General features: G+C 33.9%; 1 long non-coding RNA gene across 1 annotated transcript; it reads right to left on the bottom strand.

The window, feature by feature from the left end:
- Positions 1–532: 532 nt before the first annotated feature.
- Positions 533–2,078, bottom strand: LOC139510682 (uncharacterized). Its single transcript, XR_011661955.1, has 2 exons — positions 1,861–2,078; positions 533–1,161 (listed from the first exon to the last, which is right to left on the bottom strand). It is a non-coding gene; the product is annotated as an uncharacterized lncRNA (long non-coding RNA).
- Between the last annotated feature and the right edge of the window lie 20,449 nt (positions 2,079–22,527).

Raw genomic sequence — 22,527 nt, 5'->3', positions numbered from 1 at the left:
TTTCAATTTTACTCCTCAAATAATCTTTTTTTTTCGAATTTTTAAAACGCATAATCTGTAAGAATTCTCAAGAATGCAATGTTTTAATATTGTAAATATTTTCTGTATGATAGAAGCATAACAGTTTATCAATGAGTTGTAACTACAGGTTGATCTTAACAGGTGTAAAATGAATTAACAATAAGTTTTGAAGTCCTTTGCAGTCATTCAGTAAATTTTCAGACTTATCGTCTGCGGCAAGTTAAGTACTAAAGACAGTTCGTTTGCAGTCGATTTAAACCTGTTCAGACTACATTCAGACTTTTCAATAGGTGTTGTCATATACCTGTAGACATCAAAATCATAAAGTGTCTAAAATGCATCTTAACAGTACTGAATTGACTGTAAGCAATTTGTCTGATTAGTACTGAATTTTCTACTGTTGACAATTCTTTACATTGACCAAAAGACTGAACATGAATTAATTAGTTAATGTTCGGACATTTCGGATGATTTTTGGGGTCAAAATGCTAGTTTAAAACTAAAATACTAGTGTATATAAATTGATTTAACTTCAAAATTAAGTAAAGAAGAAGAACAGTAAAATAAAGGCAATAATAATTATAACTATAATCGTTAATCAACAAACACAAGTAATGTTATAACTTTCAGGATAGATATATGAATATATATGACATGAACACATACTAACTGTAATTAATATAATATTTACTTGACAAGATGTATGTTATATTCAATCTGAAGTTGGAAATTGAAACATACTTTAAATTAATAAAGATGATGATTTATAAAACAATATAAAGATGACAGCAAGATAAACCATGTTTCCTCTGCGGACGGAAGTAGAGAAGGACAAACGGATAGCCTCATCAGATAAAACCCGATTGTTCGCCACAATGGCATAATAATCACATACATTTACCAAAGTATTCTGAAAATTTGTTGATGTTTCTCTTTATACAATGTCACAAGAAAAGTCTTTTTTTTATTTTGTGATTATTGTTCAATTCCTTCAGAATGGTGTGACTGACTCTCTTCAACACCTTCCATCTGTTCTATCAATCTTTTAAGTCTGTTATTGTTTTCAATGCTTAAGTTAGGAAATTGGAACATTCCTTGTGTAGGAACAGCATCAACAGGCGCAGGAGAACTGCGAGTCATCTTAAAAGAAAATCATAATGTTGTTATCTATTGAAATGTCGGCTTATGACTTATAAATTCAAGCTTACATTTGAAATGAGCAATTTTTTATCCAAAATATATGTGGCTGTTTTCTTCGATAGCAAGGGATCGATATAATTTTTTTTAAAAAGTTTATGCAAAAGCTAATTTGAAAACAGTTTCCCTCCTTTTTAGTATATATATATTTTTTCTTTCCTTTTTTTTCTTTCTTTCTTTCTTTCTTTAAATGTAAATTGAGTAAAAGCTTAATTTCTCTCATTACATCTTACTACGAAAATTTGTCATTTTGCTTATTTTCATTAGAGTTATCAAGTGTTCACTAATTATACAAACTCGGCTTTACACAGCGGAGTCATACTAATCAGATATATTTACTACTCATTTTTGTCAGAATATTTTAATGATATAACTTTTTATAATGCAGTATCCTTTTACCATGTGTATTTATTGTTGGATTTGTACAGAATAATGGGAATGGTCTCCTTCCCCAACTTCAATTTCTACGATTACGTCTGCGATTGTTTTAAATGCTTAAATCAGGAAAATTGAGACTTTTTTGTTTAGGGACATGAATAAAAGCTGCAATAGAACTTATTTTAATGATTTCGAAAGTGTACAAAAATAAGTTATATCATTTCTTTTATATACATAAATACACCTGTAATAAGCAAAACTTACCGAAAATTCTGATGTAACACTTGCATAATCTTGAAATTCCATTGGTCGATGCTTGGCTTTGAATGGCCAGTAATGACAGCAAAGTACAACCAAAAGTGTCATGAACAATAAGGAACCGAATATTACAACTGGCAGAAGACTAGTAGCATTGGAATCTATGATGTGTATACTGGAAGAATTCTGGTAGTGTCTAGTATGATTTATTAAATAACGTTCTACGTATGCTGAAAAATATAATACAATATTTGCAGACTTGATGGAATGCTTATATATGATAAACTAAAGTATTTTGAAAGAATTTAATGAAATTGATATATAATGGTAAGGAACCAACATACTGTTTGATCAGAAATATCAAAATAATCTAGCCCCACCCCAAAGAAAAATATAAAAAAGTGTTAACCGCTACACTTGTTTCTAAACTAGTCTAGGTTAACTTTTTCAATTTTTTTTTTATCAAAAAGCATTTAGGTCAACTCCATTCTAAGACATATTCAATGTTTTGATGTGGCAAGAGAATGACTATGCATTTTGTCCACTGCAACCATGTGGATATGTACAAAATGAATTCACTCACTAAATAATTTATTGAAATGAAAAGTGTTTTCATCCAATTTCCCTTTGACACTGAAGATTATATGTTAGCTTTATTCTATATTGTAATGAGTTCTTGTTAATGGATAAATTGAAGTAAAATATAAAAAAAAGAACACCCTATATTGTATTGAGTTCTAGTGTATGGACAAAATAGAGTGAAATATAAAAGTAATAACACCCTATACTATATTGAGTTTAAGTTAATGGACCAAATGAAGTAAAATATAAATAAGATACCCTCATGCAACGTTAGCATGTCATAAACCAAAGAGTATGCGCAAGAATATTTCATTGAGAAAGTGTAAAGAGATCGACATGACGGAACTTAAGAAGGACATTGTAGATTATTTTTCATGTACTGGAATAGATAGTTCCGTAGAGCAACAAGTCGGACATTATCACGGTAATTTATCCAATATCTTTGATAAACACGCACCAGTGAAGATTAAATCAGTTGTTTTAAGACCTAATACAGAATGGTATTCAGACGATCTAAATAATGCTAAAAGAGATAAACGAAAAGCGGAGAGAAAATGGTGGGATTAGAAATTGGAAGACCATCATCAAATTTTTAAGGAAAAGTGTAGAACTTTACCTTGAACTTTTGGTAAACTGACTTCTCTTGAACTGAATTTTAATGTGCGTATTGTTATTGTTTTACTTTTCTACATTGGCTAGAGGTATAGGGGGAGGGTTGAGATCTCATAAACATGTTTAACCCCGCCGCAATTTTGCGCCTGTCCCAAGTCAGGAGCCTCTGGCCTTTGTTAGTCTTGTATTATTTTAAATTTTAGTTTCTTGTGTATAATTCGGAGTTTAGTATGACGTCCATTATCACTGTACTATTATGCATATTTTAGGGGCCAGCTGAAGGACACCTACGGGTGCGGGAATTCTCGCTACATTGAAGACCCATTGGTTGCCTTCGGCTGTTGTTTGCTCTATGGTCGGGTGGTTGTCGCTTTGACATATTCACCATTTCCTTTCTCAATTTTATGTTGTATATCGCCAAGGAAACTTATTACTCTTCTAAAATCGAGAATTGTGGAAATGACCACAAACAGTTATTTAAACTAACAAAACATCTCATGGGTACACAACAACAAACCAAGTTGCCAAGTTCATCCTCGGATTAAGAACTGTCAAACTCATTTGCTGATTTTTTCGTCAATAAGGTTTTAACAATAAGAGATGGACTAAGAGACCAAAACGTTGTGAAGGGTAACAACATTGCATTTTTACAGGCTGATGTTGAATTCACTGGTACACCTTTGTTGTCATTCAAACACACAACAAATGATGAGATACGAACTATCATTCAAAAAGTCCTGTGAGCTTGATCCTATTCCGTCGAACCTCTTGAAACAGTGTTCAGATGTTGTCGCGCCAAAATTTCAGATATCGTCAATGCATCATTTAATGAGAAAATCGTGCCGTCAGACTTCAAACAGGCTCTTGTGAGACCTCTTTTGAAAAAACCTGGACTTGATTCCGAAATTTACAAAAATTACAAACCAGTGTCCAATTTACCCTTTGTTTCAAAAACTCTAGAAAAGGTAGTTGATAAGCGACTAGATGTTCATTTGGACTCAAACTCATTGTGTGATCCACTTCAGTCAGCATACAGACCAGGCCATCCAACTGAAACTGCATTAGCGAGAGTACATCATGATATAAATGCGGCTTTAGATAAACAGTCATCAGTAGTATTGGTGCTATTGGACCTTTCCGCTGCATTCGATGTCATAGATCACAGAATTCTTCTAGAACGTCTTTCATTTGCATATGGCATAACTGGTTGCGCTCTCGAATGGATTAAGTCGTATTTGACGAATAGACACCAGCGTGTAGTGATTGGAACAACAAAATCGAAGAAATGTCATCTAACATTCGGTGTTCCACAAGGTTCCGTGCTAAGCCCGAAATTGTATTGTCTTTTCTCTAGGCCAATAGGTGAAATATGCCGTCGCCATGGCATGACATATCACTGCTATGCGGACGACACACAAGTGTACATGGTTATCGAGCCACTAGACAACTGGGAGAACTATTTTTCAAAACTTGAACTCTGTCTTTCCGACATTAGTTCATGGATGTCAACAAATATGTTAAAACTGAATCAAGATAAAACCGAACTTATCATATTCACACCGAAACATCTGAAGACTAGTGTACCAAATCTCTAACTCAAAGTCGGCAATACTGTTATAAGTAGTGGATCCTGCGTGAAAAACCTAGGTGTATATTTTGATCAACATCTTACGATGGAACGGCAAGTTTCTGTCATAGTAAAATCCTGTCATTTTCACATCAGTAATATTGGACGCATTCGCAGCTTCATAACAACAACTGCTTGCAAAAACTAGTGAACAGTCTATTAACATCCAGACTTGATTATGGGAATATTCTGCTGAACGGTATCAACAAGACTACATTGAACAGATTACAAAAAGTACAAAATACTCGTCATATCACCAGGACAAGAAAAAATGAACATATTACACCGATACTTGCTGATTTACATTGGTTTCTCGTCCAATATAGACCACAGACCACAATACAAAATACTGACTTATATGTACTGCGCTTTGAATGCTTACATTCGGGAACTAGTCAATATACACGTGCCAAACCGATCTTTGCGTTTAAGTTCCACAAAACTACTCACCGTTCCAAAAGTGAGGACGAAGACGTACGGTGAAAGACAATTTGATTGGGGAGCGGCATCTCTATGGAACAATCTCCTGAACAGTTTAAGACGATGCAAGTCCCTAGAGTGTTTTAAATCACAGCTAAAAACTCATTTTTACCGCATTGCTTTTTAATTAGATTGAATTCTTTTCTCTTTTACCGGCTTTTTTACTTTTTGTATTTCGTTATAGAGCTTTTACTTGTTTTGCATGCTTTTAGCCTATATTGTTAATGTTTAATTCTTTGTTTTAACATGTATTTCGTTTTGACGTTTTATTTTATGATAGGCATTTTTTATTTCAGTATTAGTATTTGAATCCGACACAATGTATGTATTATGTTTTATGTCATTGTCATTGATTTGTTTTAATTACTATGTGAATGTACAGCGCCTTAAGAGTAATTTTTATTTTTTTATTTAGGGCGCTTTATTAATTTTCATTATTATTATTATTATCATATTGTATAGAGTCATAGTAAATGGATCAAATGAAGTAAAATATATAAAAGAACCCCCATATTGTATAGAGTCATAGTAAATGGACCAAATGAAGTAAAATATATATAAGAACCCCCATATTGTATAGAGTCATAGTAAATGGACCAAATGAAGTAAAATATATATAAGAACCCCCATATTGTATAGAGTCATAGTAAATGGACCAAATGAAGTAAACTATATATAAGAATCCTTTCTGGACGAAATGAGGTAAAATATAAAAAAAAAAGAACACCTTATGATGTATTTAGTCCAAGTAAACGGACAAATGAAGTGAAATATTTTAATAATCAAAATGAGGATGTTAATTTGATGTATGCCTTTTTGTGCTTCTTCGTTACATTTGTTGTTTTTATAGTGATTAAGATGATAACACAATGTTGACTGCTGTACCCCTATTTTTGACATTTTTACCTATTGTGTCTGTTTGTTTTGTTCACGCATCGGTTACAATATAATGGAATTTGATGCGACTGTCATACAAGTGAGAGGTTTAGCTAGCTATAAAACCAGGTTCAATCCACCATTTTCTACATTTGAAAATGCCTGTACCAAGTCAGGAATATGACAGTTCTTGTCCATTCATTTTTGATGCGTTTTGTTATTTGATTTTGCCATGTGATTATGGACTTTCCGAATTGATTTTCCTCTGAGTTCAGTATTTTTGTGATTTTACTTTTTTCTTAACAGATCTCATAATGCTTCTTTACTAAATCTTCACAAAGATCAAATAAACGATATCCCTATCTGACACATTAAACTAGTTTTGACAGTTTTGTTTGGAGGTAAATGACTTTCAATTGATGTCCATAGTTTGTTGAAAGTATGTAAAGGTATATACTAAGTGGAAACAAATAAGGTATTAAAAGACGCATTTATATTCGAATGACGTAGTAATGAAAACCAATTACTTCTAAATTTAATAAATGCAATACATCAGGCAAAAAACCTGCTGAAAGAAACCCCAAAAAAGTTTGATTAAAATGACAACATTTGATTCAAAATTACCAAAAAAAATAAAAATTGAAAATTACGTGGCCTGGTTTTATTTAGTTTCATTTCGTGCTTTGAAATCCTTAAATAATAGTGTACTTTTATTTGTCTGTTTGTCTATTTCATTTGGTGTGTTTTCATTTCGCCTTAGCTGTGAATTCCAGGTAAAAAAGGTAAAAAATATACTAAGGCCAGATGGGAATTGAACTAAGGCGAAATGTGAATTTAGATAAAAATGTTAAATAAACAAATTAAATCTTTGTGCTTTTATAACAATTTGAACAACATGTAATTAGGGAATTGTTTCTCTTGAATTATTATCTTTAATAAAAGTGACAATTTTTATGATTTCAAAAGTTGTGAAATCAGGAAAAATCTACAATAAAAAAAATGTAGTTGGAAAGTTGCTTCTCTTGAAATATTGTTTGTTTCATATTTAATAAAAGTTGCAACTTTTTTTAATTCATGCAGTTAGAAAAATCAAAATATTGTAATTATCCTTTACATTTTGCAACACAAAAAGTTTAATAGAAATAAAACCCACATATTTTCCCACAGACTTGTTTAATTGCATAACAGAAACTTTAATAAAATAAATATTAAAAAATCACCACCAGACAGAAGGACCCAGGACAAATAAGCATTTAGAGAGCTGGCATAACAAGCTAAAAAAGAGAGCCAAAACAGCACATCCAAACATATTTTAAATTATCAATGTGTTCAAGAAAGAGCAAGCAGCTTACGAGGCAAAGAAAGTACAGTGTGCAGCAGGTGGCAAGATGAGAGGAAAATCAAAAAAGTATAGATAAATAGAAGAAAGATTCACCACTTTAAAGGAAACCCTACACAAAGATACAAATGACTATATTCAGTACGGTCCAACGATTTACAGAAAAGAGCGACGATTTACAGAAAAGAGCGACGATTTACAGAAAAGAACCGAAAATGGACCGAAAAGAACCGAAAAGGAATACATATATATTTATTAAATAAAGTTAAAACCATGTATATATACATGGATTTTTTATAGTGTTAAAGTTTTGACTGCCAACAGTCCTTGTTAAGGTAAATATTTAGAAAATTGTTTATCTTTTTATAGGTAAAATACACTAATAAACCTGGAGCGCATAAGTCAATGTCAACACTAGTATTATTGAATTATTAGAGTATATTGCTATTATTTTGTTGCGTGTTTCCTGTAGTATTTTTTCATTACTCATATTACATATCTATTGTCTGTGTATTGCATATATATATATATATTGTTTGTATGGCTATATGCCCTCCTAGGGGCCCTTATTTGGTGAATAAAAAAAAATCTTTTCTATTTTTCTATTCTATAAAATAGGCATCCAACCCTACCTGTAATTTTTCACATACATATGAGTTAAAATTAGTCCTCTCACAGTATAAGGTTTTCAATGATTTGCAATTTGCTTATTTCCTTCGATTACAAAAAAATCGATATCCTTTTCGGTTCTTTTCGGTCCTTTTCGATTCTTTTTGGTCCTTTTCGGTCCTTTTCGGTTCTTTTCTGTAAATCGTCGCTCTTTTCTGTAAGTCGTCGAACCCTATTCAGTATGGTGATGCAGCATCTTACATCCTCAAACTTGGAAACTAAATTAACCTTGAGCATTCAAATGCGTATATCAGTGCCTTGTACTTGTATGCTATTTGTCTTTATTTATTCATTAAAATATGAAATGTTCATATCCAATTTGTCATCTCTAATAAGACTTTATTTACAAAATATAACACATGAGTAAAAAAAAAAAAACACTTTCAGAAAAAAAAAGAGCAACTATAAAAAGTGGGACACCAAAAATTAAAAAAAATATCTTTCCTTTAAAAAGTATTTCATGGTAGAATTTGACATCAAAATAACAAATATCAACTAATTGCAATACAAACAAAACATAACATAATAACAATGTTTACAGAAGCTCCCATTTCGCCTTAGTTAATTCTTGTGTACCTGAAAATTTGTACTAAGGCAAACTGGGATTAATTTTCTATATAAATTTTGACAGCTAAGGCGAAATGAGAATAAGCCTTTCATTTTAGCCATGGCGTTGTCAATTTATTTTCGATCTATGAGTTTGACTGACCCTCTAGTGGTATCTTTCGCCGCTCTCTTACATAATAGTCGAATCTTCAATTTCTAACCATGCAGACACCTCTATCATGAGTGTACTAGTAGTTACTGATTTAAATCTTGATAAGAATTTTTTATCAAAATGTGTTTTCTTTGTCTAGCTGAATCTTATCAACCAAGTTTTAAAGAATTAACATAATCAATGAATTCCTCATCATGCCTTGACGAAAAAGGCGTGTATTCGATATTTCTGTATGTTTTTTCACTGTCAGAAGTTGTTATTGGATTTGGTTATGATGGCACATATCTAATTAGTCGGACTGCATCGAGGGTAACATACCGTTTTCTGACCAAATTTGCAGACTTAAATGTAAAGTTAAGATCCGATTATACTAGGTTTCATAGAATAAAAGAAGTTTTGTATTCGTAAGACATCGCACCGTAAGCAGATGTTTGGATAATAAATTTTCAATTCTCATTTCCCACTTTTATTAAGGTATATCAATACGTCTTATTAATAATTTGATATCCTATGAAACTTTACAGCCCAATTTTTACTTACCATTTGTAACAAGATGGATGCCACATATGCTTACTCTTCATGAGGGTAAGTTTTGCTTCGTAGCTAATTTTCTATGTAGTGTCTGAAAGACTGTTGTTTGTTTTTCATGTTTTTTTTTCGGATTTATGGGTCTATTTTTCGAATTTAGATTTTTTATAACAACTAAACATGTACCAAAACATTTACAAACCTTCTAATGACAGTGAGATGAACAATTAAAAAATATGCAGTTATTAAGAATGTGAGGTAACAATAAATTAAAGTGAATCAAAATCATTCCTATATTTGGTAAAATCAATAAACATTCTTACATCTTGTAAATATTGAAAATTATATTTTTTGACTATAATCAGAAAAAAGCTAACAACTTACATTTATCCATATTTCTTTGAAATAATAATTCTTAGTTTTACAGTCATTATTATACTGTCACTCATAAAACAAACAACTGTCAAAGGATAGTCAATAATTAGTTCATCTCAAGGTTTGTAGATATGCGCTAATAAATAGGCGGAAAGTACTAGGGTATATTTACAAAAAGTCGGAAAACAGAATAGAAAAAAACCCAAGGACGACGAAAGACAAACACGTCCACAAAAACACAAAAAGGACATTAATAACTAAAGCAACACGAAAATGGTATATCAAACAAGAAGCTTCATATATCAAACAAACTAACAAAAAACATTTGCAAAATTGTCATTCCATTACATGTTAACTGATGTTTTACGATTTACTTATATAGAAAAATTATTAACATTTACGTGTAAGATTTTATAAGAGAATGATTTCAGAACAATGTAATAAGTTTTTCATCTATCTTATTTTTTGCCGTTTTCTGAGTTTTATTACCGTATATTTCATTAGTCATTCCGAGTAGTTTGATAATCGAAACTGTCATCTGTGAGTTGGTTTGGTAAATATCTTTTTGCAATATTACAAAAAGGTCCAATTTAAAGGTGATAATTCATAGTATGTCTGCATAAAATAAAACGAGGTTGTGTTATTTGCCAAAACGTGGAGTGTTATTTCATTGTAAACTTTTATTTAATGCTATTTTAAAATGCGTGCTTATATCGATACATTGTAAATATTGAACCATTCTTAATATATACTTCAAGAAATTTAAAAAAAAGAGGCAAAATATACCAAAAAGAAGGGGAATTGAAGCTCATAAGACGAAAATAAACTAACAACGCCATGGCTAAAAAAGACCAACAGATGAACAATAGTACACAAAAAGCAACTTCACAGATTTCCAAAAACATCAATAGAACAAATTTTATACCCAATTGAATTTATAGATCTCTTATGAATTGATAATGCAAACTTCATTGAAGATTTATGAGAGAATGAAGTACAATAGGAAAAATCTGAGACAACGTTTTGGAGGTCAAACTGTGTTGTGCAAGAATCTATAAAATATTTTGGGATGCTATGAATAACAAAGATGCTAAATTCATTCAAGTAGGGACATCACAATATAGCAAATAATTACATAAAAATTAATTATGTAATAATTATGTCATAATGAAATTATCACAATTTGAAAGATTAATCCTTCTTCTTTCTTTCGGTACCTCATTTATAAAATTTAAAGAAGGATGAGTGGAATTACATCAGTTTAAAGATGTCTGATTGGGAATGAAAAATCTTTGTATTGTGCTACTTTAAAATATAAAAATAAGTAAACAATGAGCGTGATTGTTAAATTTGATATATGCTTTTTTTGTGCTTCTTTGTTAAATATTTGGTTGTGTTTGTTCTGATTAAGATTGTGACACGGTGATGACTGCTTTACCCCTATTTTGACAATTTTACCGATTATGTCAGTTTTGTTCACGCATCGTTGTAAATATAATGGTATAATATTCGACTGTCATACAAGTGAGAGGTTTAGCGCTATAACACCAGGTTCAATCTACGATTTCCTACATTTAAAAAATGCCTGTACCAAGTCAGGAATATGACAGTTGTTGTCCATTCGTTTAATGTGTTTTATCATTTGATTTTGCCATTGATTGGGAACTTTCCGTTTTGAATTTTCCTCGGAGTTCAATATTTTTGTGATTTTACTTTTTACAGAGTCAATCAAAATCTGAAATTAAATGGAAACTATAAAACTTGAATATAAAAAGATACTAGATAATGTTATTTAAAACAAAATGCAGTGATTTCTAATATATTCATGATATCGAACCGATGCTCAGTGATATCATAAAAATAAGGAGAAGTAAGATATAAATAGATCTAGGTTAAGTGCCAACGATACAACTATCCACCCAAGTCACAATTTGTTGTATGATGGCAGATGAGACAACAATTTCCCGATTCCAAATGACGTGTATGTAAGATAACCACAGGAGGGTTACAAATGATCAAAACTCATACCGCACAACTAACAAGGGTAACCAAAATAACAAAATGTTCAAAAATTAAAATAACGTCTAATCTGGGACAATTTTATAACAGTACAGCATAAGAACAAACAGTAAAAATTTGTTGAAAAATAGATTGGAACAAAAATACTAAAATAAATAAGACACAGAACTACTGATCTAAGAGTACTGACAGACTCACAACTATTTACAGCTAAAGAATACATAATGTTACTCAAGTCTAAAGAATCAATGAGAACTCATCAAACGAAGAAAGAGTAAGACGTCATAAACAATCAAATTATAACTTTACCCAGTGAATTGCAAAATGTAAATAAGTAGATTTAGGATTGAGCTGCAGTTTTAAAAACTGTTAAGCTACTCAAGTATGTTTTAATTTATCAACAAGAGCAAAATAAATGTAAGTAACGATCAAACAACATTAAAGATATCACTGCAGTGTTAAATTTAAATGTAAAATTGAGAATGGGTATGGCTAATGTGTCAAATAGGCAACAACCCGATAAAAGAGCAGAAAACAGCCGAAGAACATCATTGATCTTCAAAACAGCGAGAAAATCACACACCCGCAGGCGGGCTTCCGCTAGACCCTAAACAAAAATGTGTACTAGCTCAGTGAAAATGGACGTTATACTAATATCCAATATATATAATTGAACTAAAATTAAAAGTTATACAAGACTAACAAAGGCCAAAGGCTCCTGACTGTGGACAGGCACAAAAATGTGGCGGGGTTTAGCATATTTTGGTCCTCAAACCTTCCATCTACCTTTTCTAACCTATGTAGAAAAAAACCCACACAGCTATAAAAACTTTAAAAATCAGTTCAAAAGAAGTCCGAGTTCGATGTCAGAATTGGTAATAAACGAAACTAAGCAAAATGATACATAAATCAAATAATTATGTACAAGCAGATGTGGTATGAGTGACAATGAGACAAAACTCCATCCAAAAAGGACTACTAGCAGTAAGTGACAAGCCAACTCCAGAGCTCAATATGTTTTTATATGGACCTTATCTAAATTATAAAAAAGAAGATGTGGTATGATTGCTAATACGACAACTCTCCACAAGGGACCAAATTACACAACTATAGGTCACTATTCGGCCTTCAACAATGAGCAAAGCCCATACCGCATAGTCAGTTATAAAAGGCCCCAAAATGACAATGTAAACAATTCAAATGAGAAAACTAACGGCCTAATTTAGGAACAAAAAATGAACAAAAAACAAATATGTAACATTTTAACAAACGACAACTACTGAAATACAGGCACATAGTTGAAAAAAAAATTTGTATTACTGGGACATGTATGATTGATATCCATTTTTTAAAAGAAGAAACCCAAATTATCCTTCAAAATGCTGTACTTTTTTTATCGATAATATATTTGTTGAGTTTGTTAGATTGATAATGGTTACTAATTTTGCAATTTTCTTGAAAACTGAGATAGGTAGATAGAAATTGTGAAAGCCAAAAAAAAAACACAGTCAGCATGACATGGTCTACTAGGTCAAGATGGTAGATATTGTCATTTTACTCTTTATATGAATTAGTGTCATTTAATGAGAAATTTTACCTATTTTTGCATTGTTTTGCAAATTTGGGTGTATTTGGGAAAACATTTGATGGTAAGAAATAAAATAAAACAAAGTAATTTAATTCAGTTACTCTTCAAAGAATAAGACAATCAAGAGGATTTTAACACTAGCGATGGCAAGAAATAACCTAGTACCTCGGAAAATAACATTTAATTGAGAAAATCATAATTGATAAACAAAATTTTATTGTGTGTTTGTTCTATTTCACACGATTTACTAAAAGACAATACTAATTTAAAAGGAAATTTACTCATCGGAAAATAATCTACACTCTGGAATGATATACGCTTACACAAGACTTTCAATTGACAAAATTAGAAATTTGAAAGTATTTTGAAAATAAATACATTGATTCTACAAAAAAATCACGGAATATACGTTATTGTATCAATTTTCTTGAAAAACAAGCTTATTTGATCTTTATAAGAAATACTGTTTTATATATAGACACGTAATTTTACCATATTAGAATGGATAACACATTAAAATACCATTTTGAGAGTCATTGAAACTTGAACAATTTCAGACGAGCATTATTTTATCAAGCAAAGAGGGGTCACTCTAGTTGTTTTAGTTAAGTCTGTGTAAGGAATAAATGTATTATTTGAATTGATTAATTGATTGTTGGTTGCTTTACGCCGCATTAGCACAAAAAGGCTATATCGCGGCGACGTGTATTATTTGAACCTAATTACTGTATCAATATACTGAACATATATTTTACTATTCTATAAAGACGCAATTATGGGCGTCAAGTTGGTTACCTATTCCCTATTCCCTATTCGTTACCTATTCCCTATTCCCTATTCGTTGCCTATTCGTTACCTATTCCCTATTCCCTATTCGTTACCTATTCGTTACCTATTCCCTATTCCCTATTCGTTGCCTATTCGTTACCTATTCCCTATTCCCTATTCGTTACCTATTCGTTACCTATTCCCTATTCCCTATTCGTTACCTATTCGTTACCTATTCCCTATTCCCTATTCGTTACCTATTCGTTACCTATTCCCTATTCCCTATTCGTTACCTATTCGTTACTTATTTGATTTTTAATATCCTTCCCCCTTTTTAATTATGGCATGGAATAGTTTAATATGGCTGCCGTTACCATGGAAACGGCACAATTGTGAAAAAAATGAGTTTTTGGTTTTTGGTGAACTGTTTGGATATGCTTCAACTTAGAATCATCATATTTTAAAACAATGTAGGTGCCCACTATATACAGGTGTTGGATGATTTTGGCGATCATTGGAACTACTATGTTGCCATGGAAACTACACCAAAATTTTCAAAATTCTAAAAATGCTCAAAACTTCATGAAACTTCACAGTAATGATGAGCAACATTGGAGTTGGAATTTCCAAAATAGGTCTTGTTACCATGGAAACAATGCAAAAAGGTCAAAAATTTCAAAAATAAGAATTTTCCGCAAACTGGATGAAACTTTACAGGAATGGTAACTGGCATAGGCAGAGTTGGATTTTGAAGTTAGAATTTTCAAAATGGCCGCCGTAACCATGGAAACAGCAAAAATATCAAAAATTCAAAATGTTCAAACTTAAGGATGTACTTAGGTGAGGTTTTGGAATTTGTGTCAAATGTTCGGACTCCTTGGTGTTTTTCCATACAATACAATGTAAAATATTTTGCCCCATAACACCCATTTATTTTTTCATATAAGACTTAGAAGCTCATGAAAGGTCATTTACCAAAATTTTAGAAGATTCTTAATTTTCTTTCTTTTGTTTTGAGAACTAATAGTACCAATGCAAATATAAGGTAAAAGTCCGAGTCAGCCTTTTCCCGCCATATTTTAAATCTCAAATATCTCGAAAAGAAGGTCCATTACCTATCAATATTTTTAGCTTATTTTTTATCCTTAATTGATGCCCTACCAGCTTATAGTATCAATTTTAACTTCTTAATTTATTAATTTTCACCTAACCTCACCTAAGTACATCCTTAATGAAAGTTTGCAAAAATGTTACTAGACATCTGTAGATGCTCTCTTTGACTTTGGAATTGTCAAAATGGCTGCCGCTCACCTGGTAATAGGGGGAAGGGGTGCCTTCCGTTATTGCTAGCAATTACAAATCTAGTTGTTAATAGTCTTACATATGGTAATAGTTCTGAATTGGTTGAGGTAAAATGATCTTTTTATGACCTATTTATATGTGTTTGTGCTCAACCGATCCTTTTACTTCATGTTCGATACGCATTTGTTCCTTACTTGTTTTTTATACGTTCTACCTTTTAACTGCTTTATGTCCGTATGTTTGAAGATGGATCTTGGTTCGACGGGATGAAATCACCGTGTTAGCGCTTGCGTAAAAACGAAGATGTGGTATGATTGCCAATGAGACTACACTCCACATTAGACCAAAATGACACAGAAATTATCAACTATAGTTCACTGTACGGCCTTCAACAATGAGCATAGCCCAAACCGTGTAGTCACCTATAAAAGGCCCAGACATGACAACCTCATACAATTCAAACAACAAAACTGACGGCCGTATTTCATATACAAAAAAATAAACGGAAATATGTAACACAAAAACAAACGATAACTACTTAATTTCAGGCTCTTGTCTAGGGACAGGCACATACTTACATAATGTGGTAGAGTTAAACATGTAAGCAGGGTGTACATCGTTTCGGAGCATGCTATTACCTTGTTTAATTCGTTCCATCACTTGCTTATAATTCGCTTATAATACGTGTATCTTACGTTGCACCTTTTAAAACATGATTTTCAATTGTTTTGTTGTCTCTGGTGGAAGATTTGGGCTCTTAGAGGTGATATAACTCTATAAGTGCATTTGTATCCGTTCCAGCGGTCGGATAATACCCTGTTAAATATTCGTCACTAATTCGCTTTTAAAAAGTTTGTTGTACGTTGCACCTTTTAGAAAAGGATTTCCAATTGTGTTCATATCTCTGGTGGTAATAATGTGTTCTTATAGATGAAATACCCCTTGAAGCGCATATGTACTCGTTCCAGCGATCGGTTAATACCCTGTTACCTATTCGTTACCTATTCGTTACCTATTCACTTATAGTACGTTTGTTGTACGTTGCACCTTTTAGAAAAGGATTTTCAATTAAATTCATATCTCTGGTGGTAACAATGTGTTCTTAGAGATGAAATGACCCCATTAGAGCGCATGTACCCGTTCCAGCGCTCGGTAAATAACCTGTTACCTATTCGTTACTTATTCGCTTTTAATGCGCGGGGTATACGGTGCACCTTGAAATAAATAGTTTTTTAATTGTGTTCAGGTCTCTGGTGGTAAGAATGTGTTCTTAGAGATGAAATTACCCTATTAGCGCGCATGTACCCGTTCCAGCGCTCGGTTAATACCCTGTTACCTATTCGTTACCTATACGCTTATAATACATTTTTTTATACGTTGCACCTGTTAGAAAAGGATTTTCAATTATGTCCAGGTCTCAGACGGTAACAATGTGTTCTTAGAGATGAAATGACCCCATTAGAGCGCATGTACCCGTTCCAGCGCTCGGTAAATAACCTGTTACCTATTCGTTACCTATTCGCTTTTAATGCGCGGGGTATACGGTGCACCTTGAAATAAATCGTTTTTTAATTGTGTTCAGGTCTCTGGTGGTAAGAATGTGTTCTTAGAGATGAAATTACCCTATTAGCGCGCATGTACCCGTTCCAGGGCTCGGTTAATACCCTGTTACCTATTCGTTACCTATTCGTTACCTATTCGCTTATAATACATTTTTTTATACGTTGCACCTGTTAGAAAAGGATTTTCAATTATGTCCAGGTCTCAGACGGTAACAATGTGTTCTTAGAGATGGAATGACCCCATTAGATCGCATGTACCCGTTCCAGCGCTCGGTAAATAACCTGTTACCTATTCGTTACCTATTCGCTTTTAATGCGCGGGGTATACGGTGCACCTTGAAATAAATCGTTTTTTAATTGTGTTCAGGTCTCTGGTGGTAAGAATGTGTTCTTAGAGATGAAATTACCCTATTGGCGCGCATGTACCCGTTCCAGCGCTCGGTTAATACCCTGTTACCTATTCGTTACCTATTCGTTACCTATTCGCTTATAATACATTTTTTTATACGTTTCACCTGTTACCTAAGGATTTTCAATTATGTCCATGTCTCAGGTGGTAACAATGTGTTCTTAGAGATGAAATTACCCTATTAGCGCTCATGTACCCGTTCCAGTGCTCGGTAAATAATCTTGTTACCTATTCGTTACCTATTCGCTTTTAAAGCGCGGGGTATACGCTGCAACTTGAAATAAATCGTGTTTTAATTGTGTTCATGTCTGGTGGTAACAATGTGTTCTTAGAGATGAAATGACCCCATTAGAGCGCATGTACCCGTTCCAGTGCTCGGTAAATAACCTGTTACCTATTCGTTACTTATTCGCTTTTAATGCGCGGGGTATACGATGCACCTTGAAATAAATCGTTTTTTAATTGTGTTCAGGTCTCTGGTGGTAAGAATGTGTTCTTAGAGATGAAATGACCCTATTAGCGCGCATGTACCCGTTCCAGCGCTCGGTTAATACCCTGTTACCTATTCGTTACCTATTCGTTACCTATTCGCTTATAATACATTTTTTTATACGTTGCACCTGTTAGAAAAGGATTTTCAATTATGTCCAGGTCTCAGACGGTAACAATGTGTTCTTAGAGATGAAATGACCCCATTAGAGCGCATGTACCCGTTCCAGCGCTCGGTAAATAACCTGTTACCTATTCGTTACCTATTCGCTTTTAATGCGCGGGGTATACGGTGCACCTTGAAATAAATCGTTTTTTAATTGTGTTCAGGTCTCTGGTGGTAAGAATGTGTTCTTAGAGATGAAATTACCCTATTAGCGCGCATGTACCCGTTCCAGCGCTCGGTTAATACCCTGTTACCTATTCGTTACCTATTCGTTACCTATTCGCTTATAATACATTTTTTTATACGTTGCACCTGTTAGAAAAGGATTTTCAATTATGTCCAGGACTCAGACGGTAACAATGTGTTCTTAGAGATGAAATGACCCCATTAGAGCGCATGTACCCGTTCCAGCGCTCGGTAAATAACCTGTTACCTATTCGTTACCTATTCGCTTTTAATGCGCGGGGTATACGGTGCACCTTGAAATAAATCGTTTTTTAATTGTGTTCAGGTCTCTGGTGGTAAGAATGTGTTCTTAGAGATGAAATTACCCTATTAGCGCGCATGTACCCGTTCCAGGGCTCGGTTAATACCCTGTTACCTATTCGTTACCTATTCGTTACCTATTCGCTTATAATACATTTTTTTATACGTTGCACCTGTTAGAAAAGGATTTTCAATTATGTCCAGGACTCAGACGGTAACAATGTGTTCTTAGAGATGAAATGACCCCATTAGAGCGCATGTACCCGTTCCAGCGCTCGGTAAATAACCTGTTACCTATTCGTTACCTATTCGCTTTTAATGCGCGGGGTATACGGTGCACCTTGAAATAAATCGTTTTTTAATTGTGTTCAGGTCTCTGGTGGTAAGAATGTGTTCTTAGAGATGAAATTACCCTATTAGCGCGCATGTACCCGTTCCAGGGCTCGGTTAATACCCTGTTACCTATTCGTTACCTATTCGTTACCTATTCGCTTATAATACATTTGTTGTACGTTGCACCTTTTAGAAAAGGATTTTCACTTGTGTTGATGTCTCTGGTGGTAACAATGTGTAATTAGAGATGAAATGACCCTGTTAGCGTGCATGTACCCGTTCCAGCGCTCGGTTAATACCCTGTTACCTATTCGTTACCTATTCACTTATAATACGTTTGATGTACGTTGCACTTTTTAGAAAAGGATTTTCAATTGTGTTCATGTCTCTGGTGGTAACAATGTGTTCTTAAAGATGAAATGACCCTATTAGCGCTCATGTACCCGTTCCAGCGCTCGGTTAATACCCTGTGACCTATTCGTTACCTATTCGTTACCTATTCACTTATAATACGTTTGTTGTACGTTGCACCTTTTAGAAAAGGATTTTCAATTGTGTTCATGTCTCTGGTGGTAACAATGTGTTCTTAGAGGCAGCACTCGCACCTGAAAAGTGGAAAGGGGTAAATATAAGTTGCAAAACTTGTTTCTCAATCCACTATAAATAAATATATTTAAATTAAAAAATAAAACGTGTGTTATGCGTTGCTCTTTAAAAAAAGAAATATGTTTGTGTCTTTGGTGGTAACTGTCGGTTTTTAGAGGTGAAATAACCCTAATAGAACATATGTACCCGTTTCAGCGCTAGACTGATACCCTGTTACTTATTCGTTCTTTATTCGCTTTAAATATGCGTGGTATACGTTGCACCTTGAAATAAATCGATTATCGATTGCTTTCACGTCTCTGGTGGTAATTATGTGTTCTCTGATCTGAGTTGAAAAAACCCTATTAGCGCATATGTACCCATTTCACCGCTTAGTGATACCCTGTTACTTATTCGTTCCTTATTCGCTTTTAAAACGTGTGTAATGCGTTGCACTTTAAAAAGAAATATTTTTGTGTCTCTGGTTGTAACTGTCGGTTCTTAGAGGTGAAATAACCTTAATCGAACATGTGTACCCGTTTCAGCGCTCGACTAATACCCCGTTCCTTATTCGCTTTAAATACGCGTGCTATGCGTAAAACCTTCAAATAAGAAGAAACAAATAGGTAACAAGGTATTAGCCGAGCGCTGGAACGGGTACATACGCGCTAAAAGGGTTAATTCATCTCTAAGAACACATTGTAACCACCAGAGACATGAACACAATAAAAAAACGATTTATTTCAAGGTGCAACGTATACTTACCCCGCGCATTAAAAGCAAATAAGGAACGAATAAGTAACAGGGTATTATCCGAGCGCTGGAACGGGTACATATGCGCTAATAGAGTCATTTCATCTCTAATTACACATTGTTACAACCAGAGACATGGACACAATTGAAAATCCTTTTCTAAAAGGTGCAACGTACAACAAACGTATTATAAGTGAATAGGAAACGAATAGGTAACAGGGTAATAACCGAGCGCTGGAACGGGTACATGCACGCTAATAGGGTCATTTCATCTCTAATTACACATTGTTACCACCAGAGACATGAACACAAGTGAAAATCCTTTTCTAAAAGGTGCAACGTACAACAAACGTATTTAAAGCGAATAAGTAACGAATAGGTAACGAATAGGTAACAGGGTATTAACCGAGCGCTGGAACGGGTACATATGCATTAATAGGGTCATTTCATCTCTAAGAACACATTGTTACCACCAGAGACATGAACACAATTAAAAAACGATTTATTTCAAGGTGCAACGTATACTTACCCCGCGCATTAAAAGCAAATAAGGAACGAATAAGTAACAGTGTATTATCCGAGCGCTGGAACGGGTACATGCACGCTAATAAGGTCATTTCATCTCTAATTACACACTGTTACCACCAGAGACATGAACACAAGTAAAAATCCTTTTCTAAAAAGTGCAATGTACAACAAACGTATATAAAGCGAATAAGTAACGAATAGGTAACGAATAGGTAACAGGGTATTAACCGAGCGCTGGAACGGGTACATATGCGCTAATAGGGTCATTTCATCTCTAAGAACACATTGTTACCACCAGAGACATGAACACAATTGAAAATCCTTTTCTAAAAGGTGCAACGTACAACAAACGTATTATAAGTAAATAGGTAACGAATAGGTAACAGGGTATTAACCGAGCGCTGGAACGGGTACATGCGCGCTAATAGTGTCATTTCATCTCTAAGAACACATTGTTACCACCAGAGACCTGAACACAATTAAAAAACGATTTATTTCAAGGTGCACCGTATACCCCGCGCATTAAAAGCGAATAAGTAACGAATAGGTAACAGGTTATTTACCGAGCGCTGGAACGGGTACATGCGCTCTAATGGGGTCATTTCATCTCTAAGAACACATTGTTACCACCAGACATGAACACAATTAAAACACGATTTATTTCAAGTTGCAGCGTATACCCCGCGCTTTAAAAGCGAATAGGAAACGAATAGGTAACAAGATTATTTACCGAGCACTGGAACGGGTACATGAGCGCTAATAGGGTAATTTCATCTCTAAGAACACATTGTTACCACCTGAGACATGGACATAATTGAAAATCCTTAGGTAACAGGTGAAACGTAAAAAAAAATGTATTATAAGCGAATAGGTAACGAATAGGTAACAGGGTATTAACCGAGCGCTGGAACGGGTACATGCGCGCTAATAGGGTCATTTCATCTCTAAGAACACATTCTTACCACCAGAGACCTGAACACAATTAAAAAACGATTTATTTCAAGGTGCACCGTATATCCCGCGCATTAAAAGCGAATAAGTAACGAATAGGTAGCAGGTTATTTACCGAGCGCTGGAACGGGTACATGCGCTCTAATGGGGTCATTTCATCTCTAAGAACACATTGTTACCACCAGACATGAACACAATTAAAACACGATTTATTTCAAGTTGCAGCGTATACCCCGCGCTTTAAAAGCGAATAGGTAACGAATAGGTAACAAGATTATTTACCGAGCACTGGAACGGGTACATGAGCGCTAATAGGGTAATTTCATCTCTAAGAACACATTGTTACCACCTGAGACATGGACATAATTGAAAATCCTTAGGTAACAGGTGAAACGTATAAAAAAATGTATTATAAGCGAATAGGTAACGAATAGGTAACAGGGTATTAACCGAGCGCTGGAACGGGTACATGCGCGCTAATAGGGTCATTTCATCTCTAAGAACACATTCTTACCACCAGAGACCTGAACACAATTAAAAAACGATTTATTTCAAGGTGCACCGTATACCCCGCGCATTAAAAGCGAATAAGTAACGAATAGGTAACAGGTTATTTACCGAGCGCTGGAACGGGGGTACATGCGCTCAAATGGGGTCATTTCATCTCTAAGAACACATTGTTACTACCAGACATGAACACAATTAAAACACGATTTATTTCAAGTTGCAGCGTATACCCCGCGCATTAAAAGCGAATAGGTAACGAATAGGTAACAGGTTATTTACCGAGCGCTGGAACGGGTACATGCGCTCTAATGGGGTCATTCCATCTCTAAGAACACATTGTTACCGTCTGAGACCTGGACATAATTGAAAATCCTTTTCTAACAGGTGCAACGTATAAAAAAATGTATTATAAGCGAATAGG

Source organism: Mytilus edulis, chromosome 2 (genome assembly GCF_963676685.1).
Source record: "Mytilus edulis chromosome 2, xbMytEdul2.2, whole genome shotgun sequence".
NCBI classification, from domain to species: domain Eukaryota; kingdom Metazoa; phylum Mollusca; class Bivalvia; order Mytilida; family Mytilidae; genus Mytilus; species Mytilus edulis.
Note: the sequence above shows the minus strand (reverse complement) of the source record. Positions and strands in the feature narration are given on the sequence as shown.